Genomic DNA, 12,561 nt, shown 5'->3' on the forward strand with positions numbered 1-12,561 from the left:
AAACACACAAGTTATACATTAATCATAAACTGATTAGCCTAGTAGATCAGGTTTTTCTTAATTAATTCTTACATCTTAAACTAGCCCATAATTCTTGTCTATGTTAGCAATGTGGCTTGGTACCTTTTTCAAAGAGGCTTCTCTGTGGCTGGGTCAAGACTGTGGACTCCGTATTTTTCCCAGAATTCTCCTCTTCTCATTGCCCTAACTCTACTTCCTGTCTGGTTTCCCCACCTATACTTCCTGCTGGCTACTGGCCAATCAGCATTTTATTAAAAATAATACAAGTGACAAGATGAAAAACCATTGTCCCATGGCATTATTAGAAAAATAATTTACTGTTTCCAAACTGGAACTGCCATTTTGTATTCTGAAGGTGACAGAGACACTGTGTGCTCTTAAGGAAAGTCTCTTAAGGATGAGAAAAAACAAACACATTTAGTCATTTATTATTATAATGATATTAACCCATTCACAAAAGAGTAGATTTCTCTGGGACCTAAACACAACTCAAAAGGTCTCAACATCCCAACACTGTTCTATTGAGAACTCTTGTAGACTTGTTTCCAGTTTTTACAAAACCTGAGATGTGGAAGGTTTTAGACTTGTAGTTATAAATTATTATCTCATTGCACCATTTTAATTAATTATATATAGTCATCATTTGCTGCATTCTACATACTGGTTTTACCTACATACAAATTGCAGCAGAATATACTAAATTTAGGGCTCTATACTAAACATAAATCTTATATTTAGCTATATCACATATTGCATTTTAATTATCATCTTCATATTTAATGTATAGTATTGTTGTCTACTTTCTAAAACATGAATGATTATACATCTAGAAAATAATTTTGATTAAAAGATAAAATGTGTATGAAAACCAGTAAAGAAATACAGAAAGATACTTGGCTGTTGATAGGGAAGAGCTTAGGTAGGTGGAGAAAAATGGAACTTAATGCTGGGAGAAAAAAGGCAGAGTCAGAGAGACACCATGGAGCCACCACCACTGGAGATAGATGTACTGAAATTTTGCTGGTAGGCCACAACGTCGTGGTGATATACAGATTAATAGAAATGGGTTAAATTAAGCTGTAAAAATTAGCCAATAAGAAGCTAGAGCTCATGGGCTAAGCAGTGATTAAATTAATACAGTTTCGGTGTGATTATTTAGTTCTGGGTGGCCAGGACAAACAAGCTGTTCCTCGTTGCAACAGAGTCCTAGTTTATTTTGTTTGTGATTTTAAAGAATTTAGTGTGAAACATTAGCTAATTTGTTTAAATATAACATGACTTCCCTTACTATTAAGTAAATGAGCACATTTTTATATATGCATTAGCCATCTTGTTCCTTCTTTTGTGAAGTTTCTGTATATATTGAATTTGTTTTCTTCATTTTCTATTCATTAATCTCATTTTTCCTAAAAAAATTATATATGTATGGAATAAAATGTGATCATAATAACAATATATTCCAGACTCATACTCTACCAATATTCTCCATCAAAGACCTCCCAACTTCATGCCTATTTTTTTATCTGGAGGAAAGATAACCTATTACGTTCTGTTTTCTCTGAACATATATTGATAGGTTTGGTGATATACACTACAGCATGGAATCTTTATCAATCATGATCCCACAATAGCTATAAATACCTTCAAAGGATTTTTACAAGACCAAGCCAGTGAAAATATCAACATAGATGGAAAAGATTAGCTCTTTGGATTTTTAAAAACATTTTTTCTTGTTCACACTCATGTGCTTACATCTGTACACTAATTTGTAACATGAAGGGGCGGGCTGCTTGTTGTTGGGGTTTTTGTCCTGCCTGGTACCCCACAACTGTTTAGCCCCAAAGAAAATCACACATAGGTCTCCAAAAATTTTAAGCTGATTGGCCCATTAGCTCTAGCCTCTCACTGGCTAACTCTTACATCTTGATTAACCCATTTTTCTGATTTATGTTAGCCATGTGGCTCAGTACCTTTTTTCAGTGGGGAAGATCATATCCTGCTGCATCGGTGGTCTGGGCAGGAATGGGAGGAATCAACCTCCTCCTTCCTAGAATTTTCCTGTTCTCATTACATCATGTCTACTTCCTGTCTGGTTTTCCCGCCTATATTTCCTGCCTGGCCAATCAGAATTTATTTAAAACATGATTGACAGAATACAGACAATTATCCCACACCATCAATTGTAAATAATTATCAAATCATGGTAAATGACATGCTAGCTTTTTTTTACATAATATTCGTGACAAATGTCTAAGTATAAATTATATAAATATCATTTTCCAGCATTTTTAAGACCTATCTTTCTTAATTTGAAAAAAGTATGTGTACCTTTCATTTTTCAATTGTGAAAATAAATAGATGATTTCATCATTTTCATGTCACTATAAAAAAATTAATCATATTGCCCTTTTAAAATGTACTATATGATTTTTGGAACTCTATAGTTTGCTATACATGAGATATCTTAAGATTATTAGGATATTCTATGTATGTTTTTAAGTTTATTTTATTTCTTTGAACTGTAAATGCAGTGAGTTATTAAGTGGGCCACTAATGAGGATAACCATTGCAGTATCTAAATCCAACACTGATATAAATTTTAATTGCTTGACTAGCATACTTAACATTTTTATGAGGATTTAAAAATATTTAAAATACAAACTGAATGTCCATAATGTTTTTTGCATGCTTTCTTGTTTGACTCAGCATTGAGTTATTGCTAATCTATATATTATAATGTTTTATAATCTCTCTTCTGAATGTCCTGGCTTTTAGACAATAAAATTTATACCACAATCCCGCCCATGCTTGTAGTAAAATGTTATTATTGATTCTTCCAGTGTCTGATATTCCCAGTCCATCCATATTTCCTTATGAATTTGGCCTAAAGAGAAGATCAGCTTAAGGCAGTATCAATGATGCAATCTTTGATTTAGGTCATGTGTCCCCTAGAATTAAAATAATCTAAGGAATATGAATGAAAATAGGTAAATTTCCTGTCTTAGAAATGATTTATGAGTATAAAATATCACAAGTAATTACAAACAGAAAAAAAAAACATAATAAATGTAAGTGCCAACATTACTTATATCTGAAAAGAAATATATTCTTATAATAAATTTTGGTAGCATATAATGAAATATAATCATGCTTAATAGAAAGTTATTCATTAAACACGTATTTATTTAATATTAATTATAAACCACTGTGGTGATTCTAAAGGTAAATTCAAAACAAATGAGAAAAAAACTTGGTTTTCTTAATCTTAACTCTCAAATTAATAAAATTACAAAGAATCTGGGAAATTAGTAAAGAAATCTTTGTGTTCATCAGTGAAAGCATTTCCAGAGATGATTAACAAGGAAGAAAATGTGTCATTTTATAAACCAGAGATATAGATTAAATAAATAGGAGGGATAAGGACATCAAGGAAGAGTAATATATTCCTTTTCTATATACCTGGCTTCCATGATCTGAACATACTCTGTTCTGCTCTGTCAAGCTCTTCTTGACAGATGAATGTTATAACTTGAAAGCTGTAGTGTAAAAATAACCTGTTTTTTTCTGCTATTTTGGTCACAATGATAAAACATAAATAATATAAATAGAAACTAAATCTTAAGTTAACTTTTTAAAATTTGTTGGTACTGATTTATTTCTTTGTTATTTTTAAATTTACATACAAAATAATAGGTTTAGTTATTGTACTTTTAAGCATAAATTCTTCTGGTTTATCCTTATTTCCTGCTTTTCTCCTCTGTCTCCCCACATTTACACCATGGGTATTCTTCTGTCTTTAGTATTCTCTTCCTACTTTCATATCATATGTATTTTCTTATTTTCTTTGTTGCCATGAAATAAAATAGTACCCAAATGCTAGGGTACTAACAGGAGGTGTAGTCTTGTTGGAGTAGCTGTGATTTTGTTGTAGGAAACGTTTTACTATAAAGGCAGGCTTTGGGATCTCATGTATGCCAACGCTTGCCCAGTATCTAATACTTCTTCCTGCTGCCTATGAGTCAAGATATAGAACTCTCAGCTCTCAGCTCCTTCTCTAGAACCATGTCTGTCTGTATGCTTCCTTGCTTCCTGCCATAATTGTGATGAACTAAATATCTAAAACTGTAAGCAAGTCACCACACTTAAATGTTTTCCTTTATAAGAGTTGCCTTTGAACCTTATTTTCCATATAAATAGACATATATACAAACTAAGGTAGAATCTACAAGGGAGACAATATATTCAGTATTTGTTTGAGTCTGGGATTCTTCAACAAACTATTTTGTGGATTCATCATTTTTTTTTCTTCAAACTTACATTTTTTCATGACCGAATGAAATGGTATTTTGTAGATGTACCACATTTTCAAGTAGCAAATACAGTAACAATTATGTATTGCCCATGATTTACGCCTAAAGTCAGAATAAAATTCCTGTTTTTTTTTCATGAAAACTCTGTGGTCTTATGAGTCCAGTATCAGCCCCAGAAGAATCTGCAAACAAACCTCACGTTATTATTTTCCTCCAAATATTTACCTTCTCAATGTCTGTTATTCTTAAAATCCTAGTACCCTTTTCTTAGGCCTCTCGTGGTGTCTCTACAAATGCTTTTTGCTTACTGAAGATGCAAATTAATGTACCAGGCAAAGCTATTGCACTCACACACTTTACATTGAGCTTCTCTTATGTAATGTATGCTAAACTGATTTTCTGTTAATTTACTTTCTTTTCTTGCAAGAGTTTGTCCCAAATGGAAAACTCATGAGGAATAATATTTTATCTTCTCCACTATTCTGTCATTGGCCTTAATATTAATATTAGTAAAATTTTCACCCTATGTAGTCAGCTATAGTTTTGCCAAAAGTTAGATTTTCAAGATATTTTCTTCTGCTCATCTATATTAGAGCTGTTGCTGTATTGATAATATCATTTGTAAATTATTGCATTGTCTTCATAATGAATTTCCCTGCTCCTATCTCTGAGTCATTAAGTTCTCTTAAAAACCAACTAAAATTAATTTATTCATTCATCACATATTTATTATATGTCCACTAAGATGAATGTACAATTAAACTTGCTTTGTTTAAGTCTTCTGCTTTGCCACTTGAAAGCTCAGCAACAATATAATGGATGATATTAGTATTCTTTATGATTCTCCCTTTGTTTAAAATTGCACTCTCATTTTTTCCACTCTCTGCCTTATGCATTATGCCTTAACAACAGAAACCTACCAAAAGCCTTTTGTGTATACCAGTAGGTCTTTTATCCATGACCTTTTTTATTCTGAGAAAATTTTATTTTATACAGGATATATTTCTTTTCCCACCATTGTTTTCAAATTTCTGTTTACTGGGCTGAGTTTTACATTTCTACTTAGCAAGGTTCAAATTCTTTCCAAAATCCTTCTCTATCCATTGGAAAAATATTTATTTCAAATCATATTTAGTTTCCCCAAATCATGAAAATCTATCTCAATGATTGAGCTTGTACTAATAAGTTGTTTTATAGTTATTCCTCTAGAATTGAAGACTCTCAGATTCATCTTACTATACTTTATCTCAAACACTTAATGATGCTTGTTATCTAAAAATACATTATTGAATTTGAATTATGGTCACTGAGTAAAATATAGACAACATACTGAAATCAATTTAAGTATCATTTTAAAAGCAACTTTATTGTAGGTGACAATCTAGAGAATAACATTCCTAATTTTAATTTAGAAAATCAGGAATTATTCCCATCATGATATTATATAAACTTAGAATACTTACCCTTTATACAATAATAGATTTTTTATGGAAAATATTGAGTTACATTTGTATAATCTCACTAGTACTTAGCATTAATACTCATTAATGTTATGAATATTCATTCCATAAATTATATGTTAACGTTTAATAATAGATATAAATATTTAAATATGTTTTCAGGAAAATTGTAATGCTATAAAGAAAATATCATACAGGAAAATGTTTTGACATTTAATTTCATTTTAATCCTAAATATCAATCAGAGCAATAACATTTGTATATAACTTCACACATACTGAAAGTCATATGGCTTGGATTCTGGAGCCCTGACTATGAGTGGCAAGGCAATGAAGAAGCTAGGATCAGGTGGAGTGTACTGAGTCTGACTGAGGATACTTATTGCAGCAGTTATAGGTTCTACAGTTTCTCTAGAAGATACCCAGAACACCTGATTCCAGTTGTTAGTCTGTCTGCCTGTTGCTTTTTTCCCATTCCTGCACTGTTTCAGTCAGAGTCAAATTCCTGTCGGCAATGCCATCATAAGATAGGTGAGAACAAAAATTCCTTGTTGGTATAAAGATAAGAATTTAGAATTCAGAAATTATAATGATTTAAGGACATGACAGTGTAGTAAATTCTCCTTTGGTTTACATAATAATCTTACTACCACAACTACCACAGGTCTTTGTCTAGATTTGTAGTTCCAGGCACAACTTCTTACCTATTAAGCAAGTTTTATGTTGAATCAGAAAATTCATTAACTCTAACATCAAAGTGTAAGTGGCACTATTGCACCTTTAGAGATATCTTGTCTGGTTCTCATTTTGTGGTCTGTAGGTGTCACAGATGTATGGGACTTTTGATTGATTTAGTCCATTGGCATCTTATATAGCACCTTCTAGTATAATGAAAGTTATTCTTTGGGGAGATTTTTTCAGATCAGTAGATTCTTTATTCAATTCAAATCTTGTGTCCAAATTATGGGGCATCTTTAGCAATGGGCACTTGTCTTAAATATTTTGGAAGTAACCCCCCAAGGGCAATGTCAAAAGCCTATATTGTTTTGAGGGCTTTCTTGGACCTCACTGACTAAAAACCTACAAGAAATCAGGATTTTTGTTAGATAGTCTATGCTTTGGGAGGGTGTTTTTATCCAAACTGTTTAACTTATTTACACACACACACACACATGTTGTGGGAGCTGCGGGCTGGCGTTCCTGTCACCCAGCTCCCGGGCCGCCTGGCTAGCTCATGCCCCAAAATAACAACTCACAAACTGTATTCTTTTAAACATTGCTTGGCCCATTTCTATTAATGTGTGTAGCACCTTGAGGTGCTCTTACCGGGAAGATTCTAGCCTATGTCCATCCTGGGTTGGAGCTTCATCGCGTCTGCCCTGGGGAGCAGAGCTATGGCATCTCAGCTCACTTCCTTTTCCTCGCAGCATTCTATTCTGTTTACTCCACCCACCTATGTTCTAACCTATGAGGGCCAAGCAGTTTCTTTATTAATTAACCAATGACCTTCCTCCATCATTTCCCCTTTTTCTGTTTAAACAAACAGGAAAGGCATTCACTTTAACATAGCAAAATTACATATAACAAAACAATTATCAAGCAAGAATTACAGTTACAATATTTACATCTATTTTATCTTTTATCATAACAAAGGAAAACAGCTATAACTATCTACCTATTCTTCAACTCCATCAAAGACTCCAGAAGGATATAATATTACCTAAGTAAATGAAAAGTAAGAAACTTACAAAACTCTAGAAATCACAGAGACATCTCGCTGCCTGGACAGTCACCCAAAGTTCCTCTGTACCGTTGGGGCATCCATCTTCGGCCTACAGGTCCATAGTTTTTAGCACACATTTCCATGAAACAGGAAATTTCAAAGGCAGTTCAATCACTACCTGCTGTGTCCTGCAGAATGTCTCACAGGCTCTTTCATGAATCAGGAATCCCGATAGATCATCTTACCTTTAGGCAAGTTCAGCAGTCCTCTCTCTGAGGGTTCTCTTTGTCCAGTTTATGCAATAGTCCAGGCAAGAGCAGTTTCTTCCCCAAATGGCTAGCAAACTCCTTAAGTAGCCTCTTCGATGCCCATCTTCCTCTTGAAGTAGATTGGTGCTCCCAGGAGCAGGCATGTCTCATTGTCATGAAAAACCCTAAGTAATTAAAACATTAAATGTCATATTCTATAGTCTTTGAAAGATGTGAAGAATGCCTATTCAACTAAAATATATATACATATATCTAGAAAATCTAACTAACATGACTAAAAACTTGACTATTATTAATGATTATCCATTAACAACCTACATACATTACATTTTTTACATGAACTACACAATCACAATACCTTAAGCAAGATCAAAAATACATATACATATAACAAAATTGACCTTAAATTTAAATCACTAAAGCAAAGCCCATATCAATGCAAATTATTCATATATATATCATATCCCCCTTCAAATGTAAAAGAACATTTATAAACAATATATGGGAACATGGGTGCAGTTTTTTCTCTCCAAACTGCTTCCTGCTGAATGGGGGTGTCGTTAATTAGGTCTTTCATGGTATAACCTGTGTGCCAGGTTCATCTTAGTTGGCAGTTGAATGAAGTAATTTTCTGAAGGTGTTCACAGCAATCTTTCAGGAGGGCGTGGTCTATCATACCATATTGGGATAGAAACAATCCACAGGGTTTCATCCTCTGTGAAAACAAAAGAAGAAACTCTTTTCCAAAGTATCATATCCTTAGATCCAAATTCTGAAGTCAAGGTATTTTGAAAATATCTATGTTAGATTAGTTCAGCAGCATTTATAAACAAATATCTTTTAGCATCTGTTGCTCCTTCCTCAGCATTCAAACAATTCAAACAGAGCATAATAGCATATAGTATCAAGATTCTCTGTGTATTTTCCATTTTCTGCAGCTTTATTTTAACCTCTATTTCATTTATTTTTACTTTTAACTTTTTGCTTTTTGAGACAGGTTCCCTGTATATCTTTGTCCTGGAATAACTCTGTAGACCAAGCTGTCCTTGAACTCTCAGAGATCCTTCTGTCTCTGCCTCCCAGGCATTGGGATTAAAGGCGTGTGCTACCACACCTTGAAGTCACAGAGGTCAATCTCCCTCTGCCTCCCAAAGGTTGGGATTAAAGGTGTGTACTACCACGCCCAACTACTCTCTTTCTTCCTTTTCTTTTTACTTTTAAGAACTTTAACTTTTAGTCTGCATATATTTTTAACACATTGTAAATCATTTAGAAGTTTTCTTTCTTTTTTTTTTTTTCTTTGAGACAGGGTTTCTCTGTAGCTTTGGAGCCTGTCCTGGAACTCCCTTTGTAGACCAGGCTGGCCTCGAACTCACAGAGATCCGCCTGCCTCTGCCTCCCAAGTGCTGGGATTAAAGGCGTGTGCCACCACCGCCCGGCTTTTCTTTGTTTTTGACACTTCTTTACTGTATCTCTCTCTGTTTTTCTGACCATATGAGTCTTTAATTTACCAAGCAATATAGGTAGGATTAAAGCCGTGGCCTTGACAGCTGGATTCAGCCCATTCCTTAGCCTTCCAGCCTCATGGCGGAGATACTGGTTGTAGCCATGTTTATTGCCACAACTCTATGGCATTTCAAGGTCCCTGCCAGCAAGCAAGCTTCACCATCGTGTGCTTGCAAACCACACGAACCGCCTGTGTCAAAGAGTCAGAGTTTACCCTGACAGGACAGCCCAGAAAGCCGGTATTTTAAAACGGGTGCAGCTTTTATCCTGCTACGGCAGAAAACAAACACGCATGCGTTCAGCTTTTCATCAACACCGTTCAAGTGTTTCATGGCAGAACCTCTTAAAAGAGCTGTAAGGTTTGCAGCTAAAGTGGAGTCAGGAAGCCTCTCTTAGATGAGAGTGCTTGCTTGCCTCTAGCAAGCAGAGCAGACCCTAGAAATTGCTGCTAACAAGAAAACATGCTTTACTCTATTCTTTCCCAAGTTTTCTCAGACTTTCTGTGGATTCAGTTGCCCCACGTTGGGCGCCATGCTGTTGTGGGAGCTGAGGGCTAGCATTCCTATCACCCAGCTCGCGGGCCGCCTGGCTAGCTCATGCCCCAAAATAACAACTCACAAACTGTATTCTTTTAAACATTGCTTGGCCCGTTTCTATTAATGTGTGTAGCACATTGAGGTGTTCTTACCGGGAAGATTCTAGCCTATGTCCATCCTGGGTTGGAGTTTCATCGTGTCTGCCCTGGGGAGCAGAGCTATGGCGTCTCAGCTCACTTCCTCTTCCTCGCAGTATTCTATTCTGTTTATTCTACCCACCTATGTTTTAACCTATGAGGGCCAAGCAGTTTCTTTATTAATTAACCAATGACCTTCCTCCATCACACACACACACACACACACACACACACACGCACACATATATATATATGAAACATACTATATTACATTTATTTAAGTATGAAATAATGCTTCCCCATGGTTTAAAAAAAAACTTTGTTATTTCTTCCTCCTCCTTTATAATTAATTTTTAAATGTTGAAAGAATAAGCACTGTAGTTAAATATGTTTTATGAATTTATGATTATATAAGGAAACTAAAAATTCCTTAAGGCAAAATTTTCCTTTCATTTAGTTTTTTTTCCCACTGTAAAAATGTGTGGATTGATGATCATTTAATAATTCTACATAATGAGGTCTTTACTAATCACCTAATATTGGACTATGAAAAGTTGCAAATATTTTGCTTCTGAACTGTTTGAATAGAAAAAGATTTTAGAACAAAAAAGTTTCTTAAAGGCTGATTCATGCAAATCAAATTGGGAAGATGTCTGAATGCTTCCCAGCATTCTGTTCTGTCTACTCCACCCACCTAAGGGCTGGCCTATCAAATGGGCCAAGGCAGTTTCTTTATTAACCAATGAAATCAAAGAGGGGATAAGTAAACAGACTATAACAATGATACATCACATTTAAATTGTCAATGGTAGAAGACAAGGGAGTATTTAGGGATTGATAACATTTGTCTAAGTTCTGTGGAACTGTAGTGACTTAGTAATGTAAATATGGATCCTTGTTACACAAAGACTATACAATTTGGAGCCGTTTGAAAGAATATCTCATACAAGCCACTGGGGATACTTGCTTAACATTAATGAGATCCCAATAATTTTTAATGTCTAAAAGAAAATGGAGGATATACAGTAATTACTGAAGGAGATTAGCCTAACTATGTTTTATTTCCTGTTTGAGTAAGACCTTGGTACACAAGACAGTTAAAAAAAAAAGAAAAAAGAAAGAAAGTTAATTCAGCAGGGACCCAGAAATGGAATGAAACTTATGTCACTTGGCTGAGCCAAAGGTGGTTTGACTTTATGATGTAGGAGACATACTGGTAAGTCTGAATAATTTAAACTGACATATGATTCTTGAGAAGACAAAGCACTAAGGAATATAGCGATGGTACATTACAAACAATTTTCAAAGTTAGAAGACAAGGAGGACATTATAAAAACAATTAGATATTAATATCACATCATTTATTTGACTAAAGGATATTTTCTCAATAGATCATTGTAGCTCAGGAAACAATAAAAGGCACTACCTCAACTTCTGACAGAAATTGTCTACCAACTAATAATACTGTATGTGCAAAGCTATCCTTTAGAAATGAAAAGAAAAAGCAACCCATAAGATCTGTACAGGAGCCAGGAAAGCAAATGTGGCAAGAGTTGTGTGAAGACAGATATACTAGGTGAAATACAATGATACAAGGATACATGTTGTGCTTATGATTCATTAGAAGGCTCTAAAGGCTGAGCAACAGTTCATTGAATAGGAAGATCACCACTGTAGTTTTTCATGCCTAAACAGGAAGGAATTGCTCTTAGTTGATAACTGTTTACTCCACTGTTCTTAAATAAGTTTGTCCAAGATTATATGCACATAGAGAATGTGAAAGGTGGTCAGACTGTCTCATATCAAATTGTGTGGTTTCTAATCATCTACTAATCTAAACAGTACTAGTGTTTTGATGGATGCTGCAACAAATTTTAATTAATTCAAGGAAATATCCAAGGAAGATGAGTAGCAATGAGAGATAAAAAGTTAGAGAAGAATAAGTACAAATGTCCAATCTGCCACCTGTGATTCCAGGAAGTTATAAGATATGTTTACTGGTGAAATAGTGGAATCAGTTTCATGTAAATAATCAACCATTTTCTTATGCAATGTAGGGTTTCTCCATGAGATGATAACTTTAATAAATACTGATAATGAGACCAATATCCCATGTTTAGCCAGGCACTAACACCTAAGGGAGAAAATAGTCTAGTGTCTTATTGTTATACATATAGGTTGGTTTAACATTAGCCCTCATCACAGAAGATTCTGCTGACAATAAATGATAATAAACACAGAGAACATAACTATCCAACACAGTGAATAAGTGACTAGAGTATTAAGCCCTGAATGAGAAAGACATATGATGCCCTTTCTCCCAGGGCTTGGGGACTTTCATGAAATAGGGGATGGAAGCAGATTGAAAGAACTAGAAGTGGTAGATACCTTAAGACATATGGTGTTTTCCAGACACAACAGTGTTATTGCACATATGAAACTACTATAACACTAAACAAACAAACAAAAAAAAACCCTGAGTATACTCAAATCATACAAAAATCATACCATGGAGGAGGGAAGGTAGGCAGGCAATTTCATTGCCAGCTGAAGATTTACTGGTATTTGCTGAAAGAGAAGAAATCAGTTTTCTTTAAAGA

This window comes from Chionomys nivalis, chromosome X, assembly GCF_950005125.1.
Source record: "Chionomys nivalis chromosome X, mChiNiv1.1, whole genome shotgun sequence".
Taxonomy (NCBI): Eukaryota; Metazoa; Chordata; class Mammalia; order Rodentia; family Cricetidae; genus Chionomys; species Chionomys nivalis.